General features: G+C 39.4%; 1 pseudogene; it reads right to left on the reverse strand.

Annotated features, from left to right (window-relative positions):
• Positions 1-354: 354 nt before the first annotated feature.
• LOC108708922 lies at positions 355-24879 on the reverse strand (annotated as a pseudogene).
• Positions 24880-25364: the final 485 nt, after the last annotated feature.

Genomic DNA, 25364 nt, shown 5'->3' on the forward strand with positions numbered 1-25364 from the left:
AGTTAGAAAAAGCTATTGATGGTCAGGGCCCTCTTATAAGTAAAAAAAAAAACTGGTGCCAGCCCCCCCCCCCATAAAAGTTTGGTGCCTGGGCCCACTTACAAGTTAAAAAAAAATTGGGGCCCCATAAAATATATTTTTTTAAAAAATGGTGGCAGGGGCCTATAGAGTATTAAAATAAAACATTGGTGGCCAGGGGATTAAAAAAAAACAAAACACATAGGTGAGGTGTCAGTAGAATTGAACTCGTGGCTTCAGGACTTCAATTATAGCTGTTTTCGTGACATTGGGTCTTTTCACAGCTTCAGGACTTCATTGTTGGCTCCTTTTGTGACTTCGGGTCTTTCCGCCGCTTCAGGACTTCTTCTGTTCGGCACTTTCCGCATTTGGCTGTTCGGGACTTTGATCGGGCGGCACGGCTTCCGAGCTGTCAAGGGGGGGCGGCTCTTCGAAAAGTGCAGCACTGCAAGGCCCCCCCTTCAGGACATTTGTCCCTCCCTGTCGGCGGCCCTGCCTATGGACAATTCCTGAAGAATGTTCTTCAACTGTAATAAAAGTGTAATACTCCTGTTATTAAGCATAACAACAAGCATTCTTTCATGACATTTTTAGTCTAGGGTTGCAACCTGTTTGGGTTTGACCCAAACAGTTGGGTTTCTTCAGCCTGTTGGGGTCTCAACATCCTTTACAGAAAATATTCTTCTTTACAAACTCAAACATTCACTGTATAATCTGAAAAATGTTTCAAGATTTCACTTTCCTTTGAATCACTGAACTAATTAGGGATGCACTGAATCCTCCCCTGTCGGCGGCCCTGCCTATGGACAATTCCTGAAGAATGTTCTTCAACTGTAATAAAAGTGTAATACTCCTGTTATTAAGCATAACAACAAGCATTCTTTCATGACATTTTTAGTCTAGGGTTGCAACCTGTTTGGGTTTGACCCAAACAGTTGGGTTTCTTCAGCCTGTTGGGGTCTCAACATCCTTTACAGAAAATATTCTTCTTTACAAACTCAAACATTCACTGTATAAACTGAAAAATGTTTCAAGATTTCACTTTCCTTTGAATCACTGAACTAATTAGGGATGCACTGAATCCTCCCCTGTCGGCGGCCCTGCCTATGGACAATTCCTGAAGAATGTTCTTCAACTGTAATAAAAGTGTAATACTCCTGTTATTAAGCATAACAACAAGCATTCTTTCATGACATTTTTAGTCTAGGGTTGCAACCTGTTTGGGTTTGACCCAAACAGTTGGGTTTCTTCAGCCTGTTGGGGTCTCAACATCCTTTACAGAAAATATTCTTCTTTACAAACTCAAACATTCACTGTATAAACTGAAAAATGTTTCAAGATTTCACTTTCCTTTGAATCACTGAACTAATTAGGGATGCACTGAATCCACTATTTTGGATTCGACGAACCCCCCAAATCCTTTTCAAAAGATTCTGCCGAATACCGAACCATATGCAAATCAGGGATGGGAAGGAGTAAACATTTATTACTTCCTTGTTTTCTGACAAAAACTCACAAGCTATTCCTCCCCACCCCCTAATTTGTATATGCAAGTTAGGATTCGGATTGGCCGGGCAGAAGATTCAGCCAAATCCGAATCCTGCTGAAAAAGGCCGAATCATGGCCGAATCCCGAACCGAATCCTGGATTCGGTGCATCCCTAGAACTAATATTTAGTTGTATAATCAGTGTTTCTGAGAACTGCTGCACATCTGTGTTACATGGAATCTACCAACTTGGGGCACCTGTTATATTCCACAATTCTTCTGCATTTCTTAGTTTTGCCTCAGAAACAGCATTTTGATGTCACCCCACAAGTTTTCTATTGGTTTAAGATCCAGGGATTGGGCTGACCATGCCATAGCATCAATCTTGTTGGCCTGGAGCCAAGATGTTGCTCATTTACTGGTGTGTTTGGGGTTGTTATCTTGTTGAAACACCCATTTCAAGGGCATTTCCTCTTCACCATAAGGCAACATTACCTCTTCAAGTATCTTGATGCATTGAAACTGATTTATGATCCCTGGTATGTGATATATATACCCAACACCATAGTATGAGAAACATCCCCATATAATGCTTGCGCCTGTATTCACAATATACTGTGTTTTTAACTCAGTCTGACAAACTGTCTGCGGTCCCTAGACCCAAAAAGAACAATTTTGCTTTCATCAGGCCACAGTGCCATTTCTCTTTAGGCCAGTCAATGTGTTCTTTGGCAAATTGCAACCTCTTCAGCACAACATTTGCTGCCTTCCTTCCTTCCTTAAAGGACACCTGTTGGCAAAATAATAACTCAGTCAAAGGTGCGGGCTAATAGAGCCTGTACTCCAGTTTGGGGGGGGAGGTAACAGGGTTTTTTAAAAAAATGCCCTCCGCCAGCACTAGGCCACCCGCAACAGAAGGGAGCAACCGGTTTGAGCAGCCATGTTGGGCACATACATGCACATAATGAGTGAATGCCGCAACTTGCTCATTATGCGTGTGACATCAGAAGCACGTTATGAGCATGAGCTGACAGACATGGCCAGTCGCACCGAAAGCTCCCTCCTGGTGCGAGTGTCCTAGTGCTGGCAGGGGAGCAATTTAAAAAAAAAAAAAAAATACTGTTACCCCCAACTGGAGTGCAGGTTCTATTAGCCTACACCTTTCATTGCTAATAATATAGATTTTGCCAACAGGTGCCCTTTAAATAAGGGCCGTAATTGACACCTGTTCTTTTGGCAGAATGAATGACCTCACTTATTGAACTCAACACTGTTATTATTTGGAACAAGTCTCAATTAATGATTCAATGACACAGAATCAGCAGCATGCATGTCTATTACTCTACTATACCTACTAGTAAATTATTTGCCATGTAGAAATATAATTTCTACCAAAACAGTGATTGATCAGGTTAGTGATGTCATACTGGTATTAATCTGAACACAGTAGTAACTGTAGTTACTTTGGGATGAAATAAAAAGTCCATCAACTTCTACCCCTCCAAGTGAATACCTATACAGAGCTATATACTCACATACAGTATATACAAACTAACATCTGGGGGCACATTTACAAAGCTCGAGTGAAGGATTCGAATTAAAAAAACTTCGAATTTCGAAGTGTTTTTTTGGCTACTTCGACCATCGAATGGGCTACTTCGACCTTCGACTACGACTACGAATCGAACGATTCGAACTAAAAATCGTTCGACTATTCGACCATTCGATAGTCGAAGTACTGTCTCTTTAAGAAAAACTTCGACCCCCAACTTCGGCAGCTAAAAGCTCCTGAAGTCAATGTTAGCCTATGGGGAAGGTTCCCATAGGCTTGCCTGAGTTTTTTTGATCGAAGGATATTCCTTCGATCGTTGTATTAAAATCCTTCGAATCGTTCGATTCGAAGGATTTAATCGTTCGATCGAAGGAATTATCCTTCGATCGTTCGATCGTAGGATTTGCGCTAAATCGTTCGACTTCGATATTCGAAGTCGAACGATTTTAGTTCCTAGTCGAATATCGAGGGTTAATTAACCCTCGATATTTGACTCTTGATGAATCGGCCCCTAGATCTTAAGATCTGAATAGCCTTGGATATTATGTCGTACAGTATATATTTACTTAACTAAACTGTAGCAAGCAACTCAAGAAAAGACAGGATGATTTTATAGCATGGGAGAAAATACAGATCATATGAAACTGTTATCAGCAAGCGTATGCCAGTTTTAGACAGGATTTATTTACACAAAAAGCTTAAACTTGATAGGTGTGAATTTTTTTTTAGCCTGAATTCTTTATCTGTGACAATAAATTTGCAATCTGGCTGTTGCCAACCACTTGAGTCCTGAATTAACTCTTTCTTACGTTGTTTTCTTTCATTTGGCTTCCAAAAGACCCCTTCATAGCAAACACTTCTTTTTGAAGAAATAGTGTGTGTGAAATCCAAAGGCTACAGCACTCCCTAAAATGCCTGTTTGGTGCAAAAACATGAATATTGCTGTGAATAGATTAAAACACAAGCAGAACATGGGGAAAGGTACTCACAAGGGGATTTCCTGGTATCCTAGCAGGCTTGTTCTTTCCTGTGTGTATAATTAAAGGGCCCTGTTTTAATTATTATAGTATAATCCTTTAAAAAAAAAAACCCCAAAAAAACGCATGAGGGAGCTTAACATGCAGAAATCTAATATGTTCAGAGAAGGTATTAACACCAGTTAAACAGCTTTAGCAGATATGTTTGAGGAAACAGTGGAACTTGATGACGTGTGCCCTTTTTCCCATTTAGTAAATGAAAGTGGTAGTTTAAGGGGCACATTTACTATGGGTCGAATATCGAGGGTTAATTAACCCTCGATATTCGACTAGGAACTAAAATCCTTCGACTTCGAATATCGAAGTCGAACGATTTAGCGCAAATCCTGCGATCGAACGATCGAAGGATTATTCGTTCGAACAAACGATTAAATCCTTCGAATCGAACGATTCGAAGGATTTTAATCCAACGATCGAAGGAATATCCTTCGATCAAAAAATCTCAGGCAAGCCTATGGGGACCTTCCCCATAGGCTAACATTGACTTCGGTAGCTTTTAGCTGCCGAAGTAGGGGGTCGAAGTTTTTCTTAAAGAGACAGTACTTCGACTATCGAATGGTCGAATAGTCGAACGATTTTTAGTTCGAATCGTTCGATTCGTAGTCGTAGTCGAAGGTCGAATTAGCCCATTCGATGGTCGAAGTAGCCCAAAAAACACTTCGAAATTCGAAGTTTTTTTAATTCGAATCCTTCACTCGAGCTTTGTAAATGTGCCCCTAAGTGAATGGCAGTGTGCATCAATGCAAAAATCGTATATATTGCCATTATCAATCCTTATGATAACACAGACTTTAGGGTGGAGAGGAATTTGTCAGTAGAGAAAAGAGCTTTTCCTGGATACCTCAATAAATAATTCAACTTGCAACACATAGAAAAAGTATGTTGTGGGAAGTAACAACAGCAATATAACTGCAAGCCAGGAAGCATTTTATTGCTGTGTTGCTGCATGTTTTATAAAGAGTGGAATTTGTGTAACTAATTTTTTTATTAGTTTTACTGCAGGTGACCAGAAGTAACTGATAATGTGTTGCAATGGGTACTGCTCTGTAAATACATTCAAAGTCTCCAAAACAGCATTTATTGAGAACAATACTTTACTATTAAAAATATTTGCACAGTTTTCACATCTCATAACTCAGTACTACTCAGCACCGGAGTATTCCATAATTACATTAAATAAGAGATGGAGAGAGTTGAATACCCTGGTCATTTTGATCCCATGCAACAACCATTCAAGGAGTCCCATTGCAGATTTCATCGGTAGTAGCCGCGGTCACTGGCTGAAAGTGGGAGGATGCTAGTTTTGCACATACCTTATCAAATATTCACCACTACATGTTTCTTTTGTAGTTCTGATTAAAATAATTGTGTTGCCTGCATACAGTGCAAAGAAGAAAAAAAAAACAGCAGTGGGTAGAAAAAAAGCAGTAAACAGTGGAGAAATTGAAGTGAAAAGGACAGGTGCAATGTGTGGGGGGGGGGGAATGGTAGCACTAGTCCTTGCAAGTGACTGGAAAGCAAATTAAAGATAATGGCACACAAGGAAATTGGTAATCTTATTTTGACTGCAGCAATTTATTTCTCCACCGGAAGAGTTTAAAAAAACAAAAACACTAGAAATATCCACAGTTCAGTGTGAAGGTAAATCACCACATACATATAATTCAAAAATGCATTGCTCCACTGTTTTCAAGTGATATTTGACTGCTACAATGCAGGACAGGTGCAATAATTGTGATTCACATTCACACAGAATAAGGAAAGATTTGCACTGTCCCCACCATTTGAGTGCCCAATTGACCCTAACCTAAATCAAGCAACTTGATAGTTCTATGCATTATAAAAGCCCAATACATTTTGTGTGCAGTGGCTTTTTTCAACCCTGCTGTTCACTGTCCTAGCACAGCTCTGCAGGTCGTGTTTATTTTACTTATTCTTGCCAATGGTAAATAGCCTGAATTGTTTCTTCAGATTTCTAGATGAGCAACACGATTTGCAAATTGGCCTCAGTTAATCAACAACAAATAATTATATTTCAAATTATGAACTACCAGCACAGTCTTCATAATAAATACTTGTTTATAAAAAGTATAATAAAAATGTAAAACAACATAGCAGCTTGTGTGAAATGGTTATTAAAAAAAAATAAAATGTCTATGCACGGCATCGGTCGGATAAAACACCAGATTAAAAAAAAAGTGAAATAAGTGTTTCCAATAATTCCTTCTTTGAGTCCAGCGCAGCATCACATTATACAGGTTCATGTTAAGTTGCATATAGATGTGGTTTGCGCACTTCCAGGTGCAAACTCAGGAAAGCTGTTGGTTTCTGTTAAGTAGTCTATCTCATACCCTCCCTGCTTGTCGTCTTAAAAGTGTGTCCCCCATATCCTCATCATGTGGCTGGTCATATACCATGGAGATAAAGCGTGTATGTTTCTTCTTCGGTGGGCCAAATGTTTGCAACTTTTCACCATGGTAACTGTAAAAGTAAATTTTGTAATTAACAAGGCACCTATTCAGCCATGCACTATAGTTTGTAATGGCAACTTTTCCTTTCTTACCCCAGGCCTCTCTTGCATTTAGGGGTTGTCCCTCATTTTCCAAGGCTTTTGGCATCCCTGCTCCACTAGCTCCAAGTCCTCTGCCCTCTATCCAACCTTCATGCTTCATTACCTTACATCCAAAGCCCTTAATAAAGGAAACAATGGTTTGGTAAATTTGACATACTCTGGAGGAAGGACATAAGAAGTTGAGGCAATAACCAGCAACTCGTCTTTTAATTGATTTTTTTAAAGGGGTTGTTCACATCTGAGCTAACTGTTAGTAAGATGTAGAGAGTGATATTCTAAGTCAATTTGCTTTAATTTTTAATTATTTGCTTTTATTTGATTAGCTTTTTATTCAGCAACTCTACAGTTTGCAGTTTCAGAAATCTGGTTGCTAGGGTCCAAATTCCCCTAGCAACTATGCATTGATTTAAACAAGAGACTGGAATATGAATGGGAGTCGGACCAGGCTGTTTGCCATGTAATGTACCAATAAAGGCATTTTAATCTATTGGTGCTATACGGAAACTTCTTTTTGGATCAATGGTGGAGGATGGACCACTGATGGTACGTGCACCGAGTACTGCTTTCATATTGGGGAATCCAGCTGACTCAAGCAAACAAGTATTGTATGAATGGGAGAGGCCTGAATAGAAAAAAGTAGCAATAACAACAAATGTGTAGCCGTACAGAGCTTTTGTGTTTAGAGGGGGTCAGTAACCCCCCCATTTGAAAGTAGGGAAGAGTGAGAAGAAGAAGGCAAATCATTCAAAAACTATAAAAAACAAACAAAGACCAATTGCTTAGAATTAGACATTCTATAACATACTAAAAGTTAACTTGAAGGTGAACCACCCCTTTAATATAGGTCATAAACAGGGAAGGGTCATTATATTTTATAATGCACAAGTTTTAAGTCATGTGATTTACATTACATTCGCATATACCACATGTATACTAACAATTAACCCTAGGAACAGGGCCGGAATTTGGGGTAGGCAGAAGAGGCACCTGTCTCAGGTGCAATGATTGGGGGCGCTGGGCAGGTACCTCTTTGTCTACCCCTAGTCCGGGATTTCTTGCTGCCGCTGGCTCTCCTTAAATCTGCTTGCTCCCCTGGTGACATCACTACACATGCACTTTTGCGCTCAGGGGGGCTAGCCAGGTTGCCTTGGGCCTCCAGTCAGCTTGGCCCTCCCCTGCCTGGGAAGAATACTGCTTAAGAAACATTAAAGGATGCTCCAGGTTTGAAGTGCCTGCAGTCAGGCAGAAATACTAGGTCTAATAGGCATTCCCGTGAGCAAATTGTATAAGCATACTTTTAGTTAATGCAGAAAAGTATTTGAGCATACATTTTCAAGTACAAGAAAATGTCTTCAGACAACTCCTGCCCTGCTGTACCATGTTCATACTACTTGGAGTGTGTTTAATTTGAAACAGGTATCTTATTAAAAAATATACAGCGTCCTTTTTATAGATACCCATTATTAAGGTTATTTATTTACTAAACTCCGCATGCCAAAAACCCAAAAAAAAATAATTTTACCCTGAAGATGGAAAATGTCAGAATCTGAAAATCCGCATCTCAGACCTGTCGAGGTTGCATAAAAGTCTATGGGAGAAGTCCCAAAGATATTTTGATCTGAGCTGGGTTTCATGCAATAACCTGAAGATTTCTGTGTTTTAGGGCAAAAGTCTGAAAAAAAATCGTAGTTTTCGGGTGGAAAATTCAAGAAATCCGTACAATTTGTATTTTTCACAATTTTTTCGGGTTCTTTTCAGCAAAATTTTTTCTGGAAAGTGTATTAATAAATAAGGCGAAGAAACCTGTGCAGATTTGGTCGTAGCTTTTTTCAGAAAATATTGAGATAAATTCAGACTTTGAAACATAACCCCTACGAGTCCAAATTCCATCCTTATAATGTGAGCATCAAACAGGCATCCTTTCACTCATAGGGGCAAATTCACTAACGCGCGAAGCGCCGAACGCTAGCGTTAATTCGCTAGTGTTTGGCATTTTCGCTACTGCGCAAATTCACTAACGAACGCTGGCGTAGTTTCGATAGTGTTACTTCGCAACCTTACGCCAGGCGAATCTTCGCTAGCGACGAAACTACGCAAATTCACTAACTTGCGCAGTGTAGCGAACGCTACCTTTTACGCTAGACTTCCTTCGCCACCTCAGACCTGGCGAAGCGCAATAGAGTAGACAGGGATTGTTTCAAAAAAAGTCAAAATTTTTTCTAAGTCCCAAAAAACGCTGGCGTGTTTTCTACATGATGGCTGATAGGCTGAAAAAGATCGAAAATTTTTTGGGGCTCCCCTTCCTCCCCCCTACATTTCCTGACTCATGGCAACTGACCTAGACAGTGGGCACATGTGTAGGGCAAAATAAAATTTTTATTGGCTGATTTGAAGGTTTTCTAGGCATTTGTAGTGCAGATACGTGTTCCTCCATTGAAATTTGAATTTCGCGCCGTATGCAAATTAGCCTTCGCTAGCGCAACTTCGCTTTATATAGCGAAACAACGCTAGCGCAACTTCGCAACCTTACGCTACCCCTGTGCACAACTTCGGATTTTAGTGAATTTGCGGAGCCCTGGCGAAACTTCGCCTGGCGAAGTGCGGTGAAGTTGTGCCTGGCGCAACTTCGCATCTTAGTGAATTTGCCCCTCAATATAGAACATGGGTCCCTTACCCTTGAACCCCCTTGGGGTGCCAAATAAGGGCTGTAATTGGTTATTTGGTAGCTCCTACGTGGACTGGCAGTTTACAGGAGGCCCTACTTGGCACTATACTTGGTTTTTATGCAATTAAATCTTGCTTCCAAGCCTAGAATTCAAAATAAGCACCTGCTATGAGGACACTGGGAGCAATATTCAAGGCATTGGAGAGCAACATGTTGCTCACGAGCTAGAGTCCTGCAGCGGGTCGGGTACCCACAAAAAAAGTTCTGGTCGGGCCGCGGGTCTTCTCAATAGCGATAGCGGTCTCAATAGCAATAGCGGTCGGGCCGCGGGTCTTCTCAATAGCGATTTTCACTCTCTGTTTCTGATCACGTCTACTTCTGATTTACAATGACAGCACTTCCTGATTCTTGATGGTCAGCAGGTCGCGGGTTGCGGATAAGGTACTTGCGGGTCGGGTAGCGGGTAAGAATGTGGGTTGTGGGTCTGGCTTGCGGATTGCAGGTTGCAGGTACGGGTTCCAAAAAATGGACAAGCGCAGGTCTCTATCACAAGCTACTGGTTGGGGATCACTGGTATAGAAGATATCCAACCTAATTATAGGATTCAGTGTATATGTAATTAAAACAATCATATTTACAATTAAAATAGAAACTTTGTGAACTTTATAACAGAGTAACTATGATACTTAAAAATGGAAAACATGAGATCAAAATACCCCCTTTGTCTCCTCTATCAGAAAGATCCTTTTGAAACACTGGGGTATGTTACAAGAGGATCAAACATATCATCTTTCCCCCTTTTTTATCATACAGAATTGGTAGTACCATTGAAACTGATGTTATATGATGCTAAGAAAGACAAATAACAGCTCTTACATAGTTGGTGAAAAGAACATTTCGGTGTTTAAACTGCCCTCACTGCAATTATCGAAATTAACTTTTTTAAACAGCATATTAATGACAGTAACATCTGGCATATGCTGAATGGGCCAGGAATAATGTTATTTATATGCTGAAATATCCATGTGGTCAGGTGTATGTAGGAAAAGCATTTAGATAAGTAAAAGTAAGATTATTCCAGTCACTAAACACTTTTCAGATGTGTGCTACATTAGAGTTCAAATTACAGTTTTAGAAAATGTATTTAGCAAAACAGAATATATAATATTTTATGACATGTGAGGTCTTTCCTCAATTATTGGAACACTAGTTATAGTTGATCAAAAGGTTTACTGTAACTAAGATATAGATTTATTTCGAACCTATAAGATTGTTTGGATACCATCACTTCTTGGGAAGTTTAATATTATTAAATATGAAGGTGTAGTAGTATGTACCTACTTAGGTCGTCAAACTGACAGGTGCCCCGCCCCTTGACAGGTGAAAGGCCCTAATGGGCGGGGCTAAGTTTGAGCTGCTCTTCGTGACCTGATATAGCGACGCCCACTGCGGCAAAGCATTCCGCGCCCACTGTGCAACCACCATTTTGTGAAATGTAGCTGCCATTTTGTATAATACCTATAAACCCTAGCTAGCCTCTACTGTGAGTGTCACCATATGGTTATGTTTGATATTACCAGATCCATTTGTGGTCACTGAGTAACTGCGAGGGCCATCATGTGGGTATAGCTATAACTGCAGCGAAAAATACAGAAAAAAAAAATACATTTCCAACATACACTTATAAGACAACCCCACAGATGACTACTTAAATGTTTGGTTTTTTAAATTAACACATTCGAAGGTAAAAATGGACATGAGAAAACAAGACAGGGGCAAATTTACTAAAGGGCGAAGTGGCTAACGCTAGCGAAAATTCGCCAGCGTGACGTCATTTTGGCACTTTGCCGATTTACTAACGGTCCCTGGCGTAATTTCACTAGCGAAGCAGACAGACTCTAGCGGTACTTTGCACGCTTACGCCAGGCGAAGTTGCACTCTGGCTAAGGGACGTAACTACGCTAATTCACTAAGTTGCGGATTTTACTGAACGTTACCTCTTGCACCAGACCTCAGCTCAGACCAGGCGAAGTGCAATAGGTAGGAGTTTCTCTAAAAATAGTTGCAAAATAGTCCCAAAAAACGCTGGCGTCTTTTACTTTTTTCAGGGTGATAGGCTGAAAAAGATTGTATTTTTTTGGGGGTACCCTCCTTCCCCCCTACATTTCCTAACATATGGCACCTAAACTATACAGTGAGCACATGTGTAGGGCAATATAACACCTCTATTTTATTCTATTAAGGTTTCCCGGGCTTGTGTAGTGTAATGTAGTTGCTGCAGCATATCCGTCCATTGTACATTAACCGTATGCCGCTGTATGCAAATTAGGCATCGCTAGCGTAACTTCGCTTTGCTTGACGAATTAACGCTAGCACAACTTCGCCAACTTTCGGCTTCTTGGACGCAACTTCGAATTTTAGTGAATTTTCGCTGCCCTGGCGAATCTACGCCTGCCGAAGTAAGCGAAGCCGCCGCTGGTGCAACTTCGGAGCTTAGTAAATTTGCCCCTAAGACTGCTCTGCCAATGTGAAACTGAAAAAAAAGGATTGTTTTTATCCCTCCCTAAAACAGTGTGAAACTTTTTGAAATGCACAAGACACTATGACTGCTTTGCCAATTACCTGTGAACCTTTTTGAAATGCACAATTCATTATGTAGCCTAGTTGTCAGGCAGGTGCGAACTACTGCTGATCTAAAGGGGTAATGAGCTTTCAGGTTCATTATACATTTAATCTAAATGATTGATAATTAAACTGAAACACAGCCTTTCTTGTTAGAAATGGCATTTGTGTTTTTTTAAAACAATACTTTTGAATAAGTGGATCCTATTTTTTTTTAGAAAACTTGGCTACATTTTTAACTGTTTAGGGACAAAACAGGGCTAATATAGGAGAGTACTATGGGTGAAATATGCAGACAGTGAATATGTTAAAACTTTTGTTGGCAGTTTATTTTAAATTAGGTCCTGATCATTTACAGTAGAGGTTACATTATCCCTTATTATATATGAGCGATACTCAGAGTTCCCTGTATAACTCAGACTGCAGCCTTGCACCTTTACATGGTTATGGGACTCCTCAGTTACTGTTAATACCCTTATTAGGCTTGGGTGAATATGGCCCGTTTCACCAAAAATTCGCCTCCGGCGCAATGTTGGCGACGCCCATTAAAGTCTATAGGCGACAATCTTTTTTTTACGCGCAACGCCACACAAGTTTATGGGCGTAAACAATGCGCAAAAAATTTGCCTATGCCTAACCCTTATATTTTAAAATAGGGTGTATTTTATACCCTTTTAAAATTGTTTATTTTTCACATATGTTTAAAGGGAAACATTGTACGGCCCCCACAAAAAGATCCCCAAAGCTGCCCAGCGTGACCTAAACCCCCGGTGGAGCACTGTGTATGCAAAATGCAAATATTATGGTGCAAAGGAGTAGTAAAGCCAGTGCCAACATGGGCAGATTTTAATGAAGAATTGCTGATGGGAATTAAGAGTTAAGTGTCAATAATTTGGGCTGGTAAATGCATTATCTGGCCTGTGGCTAATATTTTGTCCAATATGTTTTCAAAATTAAGTGCTTTTCCATTGGCTGCAAAGCTGACATGTCAAGCATTGTTGTATTGTGACAGATATAGGGAGTAATGAAATTTACATTACTAAGAAGCTAAATGAGCCGCTATCCCATTATGAAGTTTAGACCTTTATCTGGATCTGTTTCTATTATTTTGGTAAGTGCAAATGTAATTGGTGCAGTTTTTCACCCTAGTCATCTGAGGTGCTGCCCCCTATAGATACAAAAATGACAAATGATGCAACAATATTAGAGAAATATAAATATTTATTTCAATAACAATTACAAAGGGGTTCTGTAACAGGACGTAGACTATGTAGCAAAGCTGCAGATTTGTGATGCTGTGACGCTATGAGTTAAAGCATACGAACTTCACTTCTCTTTAAATACTCCCCTTAACACATCTTGATAAGTTCCAGCTTTTCTCTCTCTTCAATGTGGAACTAAAATTCTGCATGAAATTCAAGCGCCATATACTTTCCTGCATGGTTTTCACGTCTGAGAGTTGTTTTTGGGACTCATTTAGGGGTTTGGCAGTCAATAGTCCCATTTTTCTCTATGTCCTCTGTGGCATCACCCAGTGGGAATGAGGAGCCATCTCCTAAACTGCTGAAGATTGGGATGAACCAATATCTCTTATTATTGCCAAACACTTGCCTCCAGTTCTTTCTGTAGCCCAAGTCATAGGGATTATACTCACAATGTATGCCTTCAATCAACTCTAGAAGAGTTTCATTCATTAAAACCAGTGAGTAATGGCCATAAATATACTGATAACAAAAGATAATACAGAACAATGTACTCATGCAGAACAGCGCAATGGCTGAGCCTTTGGAATCCATGTTTGGCAGTTGATCAGTCCAGAACAGTATGGAGCAATAAAGGGACACTGCACTAGTGAATATCAACAGTAGGGGTACATAGAGCAGGAACAGGAGGAAGAACTTGTAGTTGGAAAATCCCACACAGTTGTTTAGAAATATGCAATGATGATCCACTTTCAGTATACAGATGTCACACGCTGTGCAATGGTGGCACCTGTCTGGCTTTATGAATTGGCATTTTCTACAGTACTTGATTGGTGTTTCTGAATCTATATTATAGTATAAAGGCAAGTTTTTGGCCCTTTTCCCCCCCAGCAGCCAAACAAAAGAACAATGGGAAGGTAACCAGATAACGGCTCCCTAATACAAGATAACAGCTGCCTGGTAGATCTAAGAACAACACTCAATAGTAAAAACCCATGTCTCACTGAGACACATTCAGTTACATTGAGAAGGAAAAACAGCAGCCTGCCAGAAAGCATTTCTCTCCTAAAGTGCAGGCACACCTCACATGACATGGGGCAGCTGGGAAATTGACAAAATGTCTAGCCCCATGTCAGATTTCAAAATTGAATATAAAAAAATCTGTTTGCTCTTTTGAGAAATGGATTTCAGTGCAGAATTCTGCTGGAGCAGCACTAATTGATGCTTTTTGAAAAAAACATTCCGATGACAGGATCCCTTTAATAAATGTATTCGAATGCCCTACACATGTGCGCACAGTATAGTTTAGGTGCCATATGTTATCAAATGTAGGGGGGAAGGAGGGTACCTTAAAAAAAATTTTGATCTTTTTCAGCCTATCACCCTATAAAAAGTAAGATGTCAGCAGTGTTTTGGGACTTAGAAAACATTTCCACTTTTTTTGGACCATCCCTATCTACTCTATTACTTCACCTGGTCTGAAGTGGCGAAGTAAAGTCTGGCGCAAGAGGTAACGGTCACGAAAATCCGCCCCCTAGTGTCTTGTGCATTTCAAAAAGGTTCGGACGTAAACTGTAATGGTTTTAGAGGGATAAAAACAATCCTTGTTTTTTCAGTTTCATATTGGCAGAGCAGTCCTAGTGTCTTGTTTTCTCATGTCCATTTTTACCTTGGAATATGTTAATTTAAAAAAACCAAACATTTAAGTAGTCATCTGTGGGGTTGCCTTATAGGTGTATGTCGGACTTTTATCTTTTTTTTCAGTGTTTCGCTGCAGTTATAGCTATACCCACATGAAAGCCCTGGCAGTTACTCAGTGGCCACATATGGATCTGGTAATATCAAACATAACCATATGGTGGCGCTCACAGTAGAGGCTAGCTAGGATTTATGGGTATTATACAAAACGGCGGCTAAATTTAACAAAATATCGGTTGCGCAGTGGGCGGGGAATGCTTTGCTGCAGTGGGCGTGGCTATATCAGGTCACGGAGACCAGCTCAAACTTGGCTCCGCCCACTAGGGCCGGTAACCCCGCTCATTAGGGCCTTTCATTCACCTGTCAAGGAGCACGGCACCTGTCAGTTTGACGGCCTAAGTAGGTACATACTACTTTATACTATCTTTAAATAAAAACAGTTTGAGAAAATAAAAGGCATTTCAACTGCTGAATGCTCTAATAATAATGATGGACTTTAGACATCAGCTCATTCATGGGGTTATGTAGTTACATAAAAATCTGAACTTCCAAAGAAAACTACACAGTGTAATGCATCTTTTTTCATTGTGTAATAATGGATTCTGGCAATGTGTACACCACCCCATAAGGAAAGCAGAGAGACTTCAATTCACAGAATTGATTATTTCACAGTGGAACAAAGAGAGGATAGGGTAGCAGTAAGAAAGGGTAGGGAACTGGTCCGAGTAAGGACAGGCAAATTATCTTCCTTTCTATCTGTGGATTCAGGCACATTTAAAGAAGAGCATGGTTTCAGATTGTATTCTCTGATGTGTAATAGTTTTCATTTAAAGGGGTTCTTCACCTTTAAATGAACTTTTAGTATGATGTAGTAACAGATATGAATGGTATTTGCCTGTTATTTAGGCCAGAATACATGTCAATTTTCTATTGAAGTTTAAAGGGATACTGTCATGGGAAAAAAAAAAATTTTCAAAACGAATCAGTTAATAGTGCTACTCCAGCAGAATTCTGCACTGAAATCCATTTCTCAAAAGAGCAAACAGACTTTTTTTATATTCAATTTTGAAATCTGACATGGGGCTAGACATATTGTCAATTTCCCAGCTGCCCCAAGTCATGTGACTTGTGCTGTGATAAATTTCAATCACTCTTTACTGCTGTACTGCAAGTTGGAGTGATATCACCCCCTCCCTTTTTCCCCCCAGCAGCCAAACAAAAGAACAATGGGAAGGTAATCAGATAGCAGCTCCCTAACACAAGATAACAGCTGCCTGGTAGATCTAAGAACAGTACTCAATAGTAAAAACCCATGTCCCAGTGAGACACATTCAGTTACATTGAGAAGGAAAAACAGCAGCCTGCCAGAAAGCATTTCTCTCCTAAAGTGCAGGCACAAGTCACATGACTTGGGGCAGCTGGGAAATTGAAAAAATGTCTAGCCCCATGTCAGATTTTAAAATTGAATATAAAAAAATCTGTTTGCTCTTTTAAGAAATGAATTTCAGCGCAGAATTCTGCTGGAACAGCACTATTAACTGATTCATTTTGAAAATAATTTTTTTTCCCATGACAGTATCCCTTTAAAAAGGTGATAGCACAGTTAATATTTGAGATTATACTACACTGTACAGTTAATATTTGAGATTATACTACACTGTACTCAGCATCTGCTGTCGCCAAGCCATCAAGCCTTCTAGTCTCAAGACGCATCGTCAGGGAATCCCTGGCATCTTTAGCTACACCATCTTCCTCATAATAGGCACTCATATCTACATCCCAGTCATCAGCAGTTTGCTCATCAAAATCTAAATAATTTGTAAAAAACCCAAAAATATGAAAGCAGAGAACTGCAAGTCAACAAAACCAAGATCATGCCCATTTTAGTAAAAGTACCAGGTACCATAGGGACATTTTAGTATTAATACAAACCCTATGTATGATCATAAGAAAAGGCAAATACACTTTGGGGCAAATTTATCATAGGTCGAACTGAATATTTGAAATTCAAATTTTTTTATGGTCAAATTCGACTAGGGAGTTATACAAATTCAATTCAAGTTTTTTTTTTTTTAAATTCATATCATCATTAACCCTTTAAGAATTTTACTATTCGCTACCTAAAACCTGCCAAATTGCTGTTTAAGTCAATGGGAGAGGTCCAGGGATCAATTTGGAGTGGTTTGCAGCCTTCCTGACATTCAAGTTTTTTTTCTGAGAAAAAACTCGAATTGAGCTTTTAAAGTTCAAATCGAATTCAATTTGAATTTTCAGGTCGATTTAATATATCATAGTTTAAAAAAATTACATTTTATTAATACATTTCAAATGGTCGAATTTCTAATTTATGGGAGTTTTTAAAAACTCCCATGAATTCGAAATTCAACCTTTGATAAATGTGCCTCTCTATGTAAAATTTTTTCTTTTTTAAACAAACATGGACACATAAATATACGATCTTTAAACAGTATAAAAATATAAAGTTGATCAAAAAATGAAAAGAAAGAAAAAAGAAGCAAACATTTTTTTTCAACAAACAGATTAACAAACATGCCATTTACTCCTGTGCAAAAAGTAAGTACGCCCTTGGCCCTAACAACAAGTAGGCATTTCTTATAACTGTCTACCAGTCTCCCCATGTAGAATTTTTTGCCTGCTGTGCAAGGTTTTAGAGGTTATTTTCATGCACAGCACATTATAAATTTCATGCAGCATCTTATTAAGATACGGGCTTTGATTTGGCCATTCCAGAAATTTCCATTTTTTCAGCCATTTCTTGGTGGATATAGGTTCATTGTCAAGCTGCAATGGTCTTACATTATCATCAAGCTCCATCTGGTACAATTAAAAATTCATAGTGTGATTCTATGGCGGTGAGCTAATCAATCCCTGATACAGCAAAGCAGCCCCAAACCATAGCATTTCCATCACAATTTAAATTTGCTTTCAGGTTACTGCCTCATCTGTGAGAACATTTCGCCTCATGGTCTTTCCCTAGGTGTTCATGGGCAACTTTAGTCTTGTCCTGAGGTTCTTTCTGGACAACAATGGCTTTCTTCTAGCACACATCCCAGGCAGATCTAATTGCAGTCTCTTTTGAATTCTAGACTTATGCATTTTGCCACCAGTAATGGCAAGAGCGACCTATATGTCCTGCCATGAAATTCTGTGCTTCTTAAAGACTCCTGTAAACATTTTGCATTCTGCTTATGGCTTTGGACTTGCTAGGATCACCTAGGAGCTTCTCATCGTGTAGACAAACTTCCACATAGTGGAATGATCCAGATGTTTGCCAATCGTCTTTTTTAATCACTTCTCAGACATGGGCAACTCTAACATACATTCTAAAGCCCTCAGAAAGCTCTTTCAATATAAGCATGGGGATACCACAACACTAAATCCAAAAGGAAGAATGTGATGATCTCAAAGAATCAAGAGCTAAATATTTTTTTTAAAAAAGTGGAAAATTTATTAGGACATAAAACGCCTGATAGGGCACTTACTCATAGGCCTAGGTTTTATGTCCTAATAAATTTTCCACTTTTTAAAAAAAAATATTTAGCTCTTGATTCTTTGAGATCCTCACATTCTTCCTTTTGGATTTAGTGTTCTGAGGTGAACTGTGAGTGGATCTCCTTGTTATTTACTCAACAACGACATTTTTTTGTTTATTAGAGTGGTACCATTTACATTATATATTTTTTCTTGTGGCAGCACACACTATTTTTCTCATGGGGATACCACACACAACAAAGAGCAAACCAAAAAAAATTAGGCTAATTAACTTACACAAATGCAGAGTGAAAAGTACAGGAGTGGGATCCCTTATCCTGAAACCCATTATCCAGAAAGCTCAGAATTAGAGGAAGGCCATCACCCATAGACTCCATTATAATAAAATAACTCCAGTTTTATAAAATTAATAACTTTTTCTTTTTAATAACTAAACAGTACCTTGTACTTGATCCCAACTACAATAACATGAATCCTTTTTGGAGGCAAACAATCCTATTGGGGTTATTTAACATTTAAATTACTTTAAAGCAAACTTAAAGGACATGTCAACCTTTTTTTCAGTATTGGCATACCTGTAAAGGTTACCTTAACCGAACTCGAACCGCATTACTTTCGCCTCGAAATTCCCCTCCTGCTCCCTGCACCTCTGTGTTCTTTCACGATCGACGCAAGCATTTACCCGGCGGCCATTTTTTCTGGGTTGCGCGCTTCCTGGTTGTATTGCGCATTGCTGCACTTACACGGTTATCCTGGTTGTAAAAGGCAGTGTAATAGTTAAACTCTCTGCTCTCTCCCTCGCTGCAGTCAGCAGAAGAAATATGTGCTAGGAGCAGGAGGAGCGGAGAGTTTAAAGCTTACAAGTCTGAAGTCGGTATAGCAACCACCAATGCTATTTTTTGTCTCAAAACAAGGAATTAAAAAATGTTTTCCCGTTCTCACCCCTAATTTGCATATGCAAATTAGGATTCGGATTTGGTTCGGTATTTGGGCAAATCTTTCGCGAGGGATTCGGGGGTTCGGCCAAATCCAAAATAGTGGATTCTGTGCATCCCTAGTATCCAAATATTTGAGATTATGTCACTGAATATAGTAATAGATTTATTAATACAATTAATAAGGTTGGTTATGTTCCAATATGTTGCATGGATACCTTTCTTGGATAATCAGAACATTTTGCCAAAAAATAAAACAAAGTAAGAAGTACTTAAATGAACAAACAAATGGAGACAGAGAGATGAAGATAAGTGCAGGAGGGAAATGCATAAGGGGCAGAAAGAACAAAGCTTAGGCCCCCACCTGGGCATCAGTATAGAACACAATACCAGAACCACCTTTTTCCTGCTTCAGTTCAATCATACCTCCCAACTGTCCCTTTTTCAGAGGGACAGTCCCTCTTTTGACAGCTCAACCCGCAGTCCCTCATTTGTACTGGAAAGTCCCTCTTTTCTCTGCACTGAACAGCCAGAAAAAGAAACAAAGTTTCTCACTTAATTGGCTTTTAGCAGAGAGCCCAGAATAGTTAACAGGTGCAAATAAGATACTTTGTAACAATTTTGAGACACAAAAACACAGTTTAGGTAAGGAGAAATATTTTCAAACTTTCATAACCTGCCAAATTTTGTAAAACGAACATGGTAATTAGGAGGTGTGGCCACAGAAAGGGGTGGGGTCAGAAAATTTGCTGCGCTACGTGCGGAAAAAAATTTTTTGTCCCTCTTTTTACTTCCAAAATGTTGGGAGGTATGGTTCAATCTCCTCTTCATACAGATGTTCTTTAATTCGATCTTGTGTGGTTACGTCTTCGTGCAAAGCTTCATGTCGTTCCCACTCCTCACATGTGTCATCATCCTAGAATCAAATGATTAATGTTAGTTTGTAACCATACATGTCTATAGAGTATAGGTCCCAAAGCTCATTAAAGGCGAACTCTGGCTTCCAAACCAAGATTTGAGAGGCCCACATAACACAGAAACCCCTAATATACCCATCACAGTTACCTGTTTCTTCAAAAAGTATGAATAAATGCCATTTTCTATGCTGCAATCCAGCTGTTTAACAGTTCTTCTCTTTCTGCATCATTTGAAATCCTGGCAGGAGGGGCTAAACACTGATGTTACAAATTGTAGCAACTTCTCCACAGTTTACAGACAGCATGCAGGAACTACATAAATCACATTGCATTGCACTATGATGTTCCATACATTATTGAAATCATGTGCACAGGGAATTGTGGGGTTTGGAGCATGCAGGCTGAGGACAGCTGGCTGCTTATACAAAGTAACAAGTCAGCCAGCTCAGCAAAGTAGTCAGACATCAGCAGAATAGCAGGGGGCTAGGCTTTGGGAACTATCCCAAACCATTAAAAATCAAGAAAAGCATGCATATTTTTTAATTTATGTATATTGCAAAGTTGCTTAAAATTATATTTACTCTTCAATAAGCTTAAAGTGATACTGACACTAAAAATGTTCTTCTCAAAACATTAATCTACATTAAAAGTTACCTATAGCTCATTTTGATTTTTCGCTAATAGATCTGTTTTTGTAAGTAATTGTTACTTGAAGTTCCTAAGCCCGACTGTTTTGTCAACCTGACTGTCCCTTCTTTAACCTGTCAGAGTTTCTAATGCTAACAGACTACTGCTGCACAAATATGGCAGCCCCTTCATAGAGGAACGTGGGGGTAAGAAAAGTAATATAAAAGCATCAGGCAAATACTTTTATGGCAAAATTATAAATAGCCTTCAAAGACAATGCTATGAAAGGTTATTTTCTGATATCAGTATCTCTTTAAGTTATGTTTGTGTGGAGTTCCCCTTTAAGTAAGGGAGAAAGGAGAAAAATCTTTATACTTTAGGTTATTCTTTTGACCAGCTCTTCTATGTAATATTTAGAAGCAAAATGTAAAGTATTTACCGATATGTCCTAATGCCTCAAAGGAATATTACAGAGAACACTCTTTATTTTGTTAAAACTGACTTATAAGCACATACATGCACTATAATGGTAGCTCTGCATATTAAACTGGGTGTTGCATCTATTCATAAGATCCTTCAGCTGGCTGAGAATATGGAAACCGTCTGCAGCACCAAGTAAAACCATGGTTTTTGACTAAAGAAAAAACAATGTGAATAAGTCAGCTGCATTAACTGCATTTACAGGCAGAATTACTTTCCGGTGATGCATTTCTTCACCAATTTCAGAGACTGTACAGTAGTTTATTTCATATTCTTGTGTTAGGGAGTTCCAGACAAAGATTCATTTTGTAAACAACCACTACCCTAGTTTCTTCCTCTATAATTTTCATAAAGATATAGGTACTGAATGACTGGATGGTATGGCTTTGGCTAATCAGAAAGCAAAGATCAAGGTGGAAAAGGGGGCAGGTAGAGATCCCAGTATCACAGTAGCCTATCTGGGACTTGTCAGTCATAGATTCTTTGTAAATGGCAGTGTCATAAATTGCAGCCACATATGACTGGTTATATGACTGGTTACAATTCTTCACAGAGGACCAGAGGCTTACTCAGAAGGTGATATTGCCCATAGCAACCAATCAGCAATTAAAGTCATCTACAAGTTAGAAAGCAAAAGCAAAGTTATGATTGGTTGGTATGGGCAACATCAACTGTGATATTTAATGTCTAATGTCTCTGTTCCTAAATAGCTGAAGGGAACCTTGGCATAACGCCTGCCGTTGCTAGGAAAACACAATCCCAGCTTGGTGATGACCTTAGGAGGAAGTCGACAGGAACGAATAAGCTGCAGGAAGACTTTGAGAGGAGTACCCACATTACCCTGTGGCATCATTGCAGGAGGATTCATCTCCGACATCTTGTTCGCAGCAGTCACAAGTTGTTCTTCTTTTGCTCATGTGTCATGAGCTACAAGTAGCTCTTGCCGTGTTTTGTATGGGAAATCCCTGGTGTCTGTGGAGAATTTAAAACATTATTATTTAGGTTATTAATTACTTGATACTAAACAAACAAGACGCTAGGTTTACACATGTATTTTCAGCCTACAGCTCTCCAACCAAATGCAACTGCCAAAATCCTCCTTCCTCTATACTAAAAGCTGCTTTGAGCCTCAACATTCATAAAAATACTTACATTCTCTACAGATATCAGATAGGTCAGAGCTGGGAGTTCTATTGGCATGCGATGTGAGCAATATTCTAATGATGTTTGTAGTTTTGAAACAGATGGAGACTGTGCAACGGCACAGGATTTGTACAGAAAAGGATTATGCCATGATTTTGAACACCACTGCAATGCATAGAATTGCATAGCAAATGGATAATGAATACAGTAGCAACATTTACAATATGGTGGTGGGTTTGTCAGTAGTGTAGTATCTGTACAAATACATTTAGGGTCCATGTCTTGTACCTCTTCAAAATGGACTTTGTCGTCTTCTGGTTTTATTTTAATTATAAACCCAAACTCTGCAACCTTAGTGAATAATAAACTTCTAGTTTGCAACATAAGGAAGATCAGTAATGTAGACTTAAAGGAGAACTAAACCCACATGAAGTTAAGTCCCCACTGGCCCCCCTCCCTGTCTCTTACCCCAGAATTCTGTCCCCTCTTGAAATAGTGACCGCACATGCAGAGTGAGTGCAGCGGAGCTCACGGGAGCCATCTTCTTCTCTTCTGTAATCTTCCTGTCTTATTCCTCCCATTCAGCAATTTCCGTCTCTTTTGGCACACGCGCAGTTGATTGCTCCAACTGAGCATGCGTCATTACGCCACTCACTTCAAGAAGATTAGACAATGGCACCAATGAGCTCCACTAAGCTCACTCTGCATGTGTGGTCACTATTTCAAGAGGGGACAGAATTCTGGGGGTAAGACTATGTAGGGGGGGGGAAGCAGGGAGGGGGTCCAATTGAGGGGGGCCAGTGGGGACTTAACATTGCAAGGGGTTTAGTTCTCCTTTAAGAGAAGTGGTTTCCAAACTGTTGGGCTGGACTGGAGCAATGGGAGAAATGCTCAGCTTGAAGGGGAGATTTAAAGAGACTATCAATTTGCTTTCCTAGAGACACTTGAAAACCCAGCTTGAATGTCAATTAGGGTGAGATTTGGGTTAAAAATGTATTTGATGTTCTAAATATTTGTGGGACTGTGGTTGAATTACTTGAACATAGATATTTTCCAACATCTGAAACACTGTCATGAGCCAAGGAGGCTCATTAACGGTTAGATCCTCAAAGGGCCTAGAACTAAAAATCCACTGCTTAAAAAACACTGCTTAAAAACCTTTGCTTGGTTCTGAAGAAGCACTGCCTGAAGAGATATTCTTATTTCACCCTGTGGCGAAACTGCCACTGTCACCACCCAAAACTCAAATTTTTTCAGATTTTTTTTTAAAAACTTGAATTTTTCAATATTTATTTATAAAGTCCAATGCAGCAAAACGTCAGAATCCGAAAATCTGGCATTTCTCGGACATGCCGAGGTTGTAAAGAAGTCAATGGCAGAGGTCCCAATACTATTTTGACATTTCTGTGGTCTATGCTGGAATTAGCCCGACAATACGACCTTTTCGGCCAAAAACAAAAAAAATTGGGCTTTTCGGGAAAAAGACAGAAAAAAACGAGCAATTCAGGAAAAAAAACTCTGCAAATTTTGTACGTTTTCACTCAATTTTATAGCGTTTTTACCAGAACAGATAAAATGTATGTATGGGATTATTCTGAAACTTAAACACAAATGACAAAATATAAATATATACAAGAATCAAGAGATCAGAAAACAGCAAGTGACAGTTTAATAAAGTCTGGGGTGAAAAGGACTGTCAAATTCAGCAGATTTACCAAAGTGTGAGATTAGAATTTACCACAGAAAAACTGACTCATTTTCTTTTCATTCCTATTGGATTTTTAGAATCATATTTATCAATGGAATTCACGCCATTTGATAAATATGCTTTTCAAAATCCCATAGGAATGAATAGAAAGTGAGTGAGTTGTTCTGTGGTAAATTCTAATCTCACACTTTGATAAATCTGCCCCATAGCGTTCCCCAAGAGTGTGCTCATTTATCAACACTGGACAAATTTGTTACCTATAGCAACCAATCAGTGATCAGCTTTTTAAAGCCAGCTGCAAGTAGAACAATGAATGCAGCAATCTGATTGGTTGCTATAAGTAACAGCCTATGGGCAAATTTGCCCAGTGTTGATAAATGAGCCGTATTTCTAAAGTAGTGGTTAAAAAGTGCAAATTAATGAGAGGTCAACAAAGTGTCATGTCAATATTCCAAAATCACCAAGTCGCTCAGTGCAGCAAATAATCATAGGCTTCATACCTTCCATCGGCCACCACGAACTTTCCAAACCAAGCATCTCCCAGGGACTTGATTCCCATCCTTATCCAACCAAGGTTTCATATTGTACATTTGCAAAAAAAACTCTGGGCTCGCTCCAGTTTGACGGTAACCGGACAACAGCAAGTAACAGAAATCTCTCCCCGCCTCTCCAGTCGCATACCTCCCAACTGTCCCTTTTTCGGAGGGACAGTCCCTCTTTTGACAGCTCAACCCGCAGTCCCTCATTTGTACTGGAAAGTCCCTCTTTTCTCTGCACTGAACAGCCAGAAAAAGAAACAAAGTTTCTCACTTAATTGGCTTTTAGCAGAGAGCCCAGAACAGCTAACAGGTGCAAATAAGATACTTTGTAACAATTTTGAGACACAAAAACACAGTTTAGATAAGGAGAAATATTTTCAAACTTTCATAACCTGCCAAATTTTGTAAAACAAACATGGTAATTAGGGGGTGTGGCCACAGAAAGGGGTGTGGTCAAAAAATTGCTGCGCTACGTGCGGAAAAAATTTCTCTGTAAACTGTTGAAGCTGAGAAGAGCGAAAGGAACGAGAAATTCCAATCACAACAAAGACAACTGGAGACCCACTTAGATCCGTCATGTTACAAGGGGGGTAATTCCGGATTTTACTAGCCGCCATCTTGCTACAGGAAGTGATAGTCCGCAGAGTAC

This window comes from Xenopus laevis, chromosome 2S, assembly GCF_017654675.1.
Source record: "Xenopus laevis strain J_2021 chromosome 2S, Xenopus_laevis_v10.1, whole genome shotgun sequence".
Lineage (NCBI taxonomy): Eukaryota > Metazoa > Chordata > Amphibia > Anura > Pipidae > Xenopus > Xenopus laevis.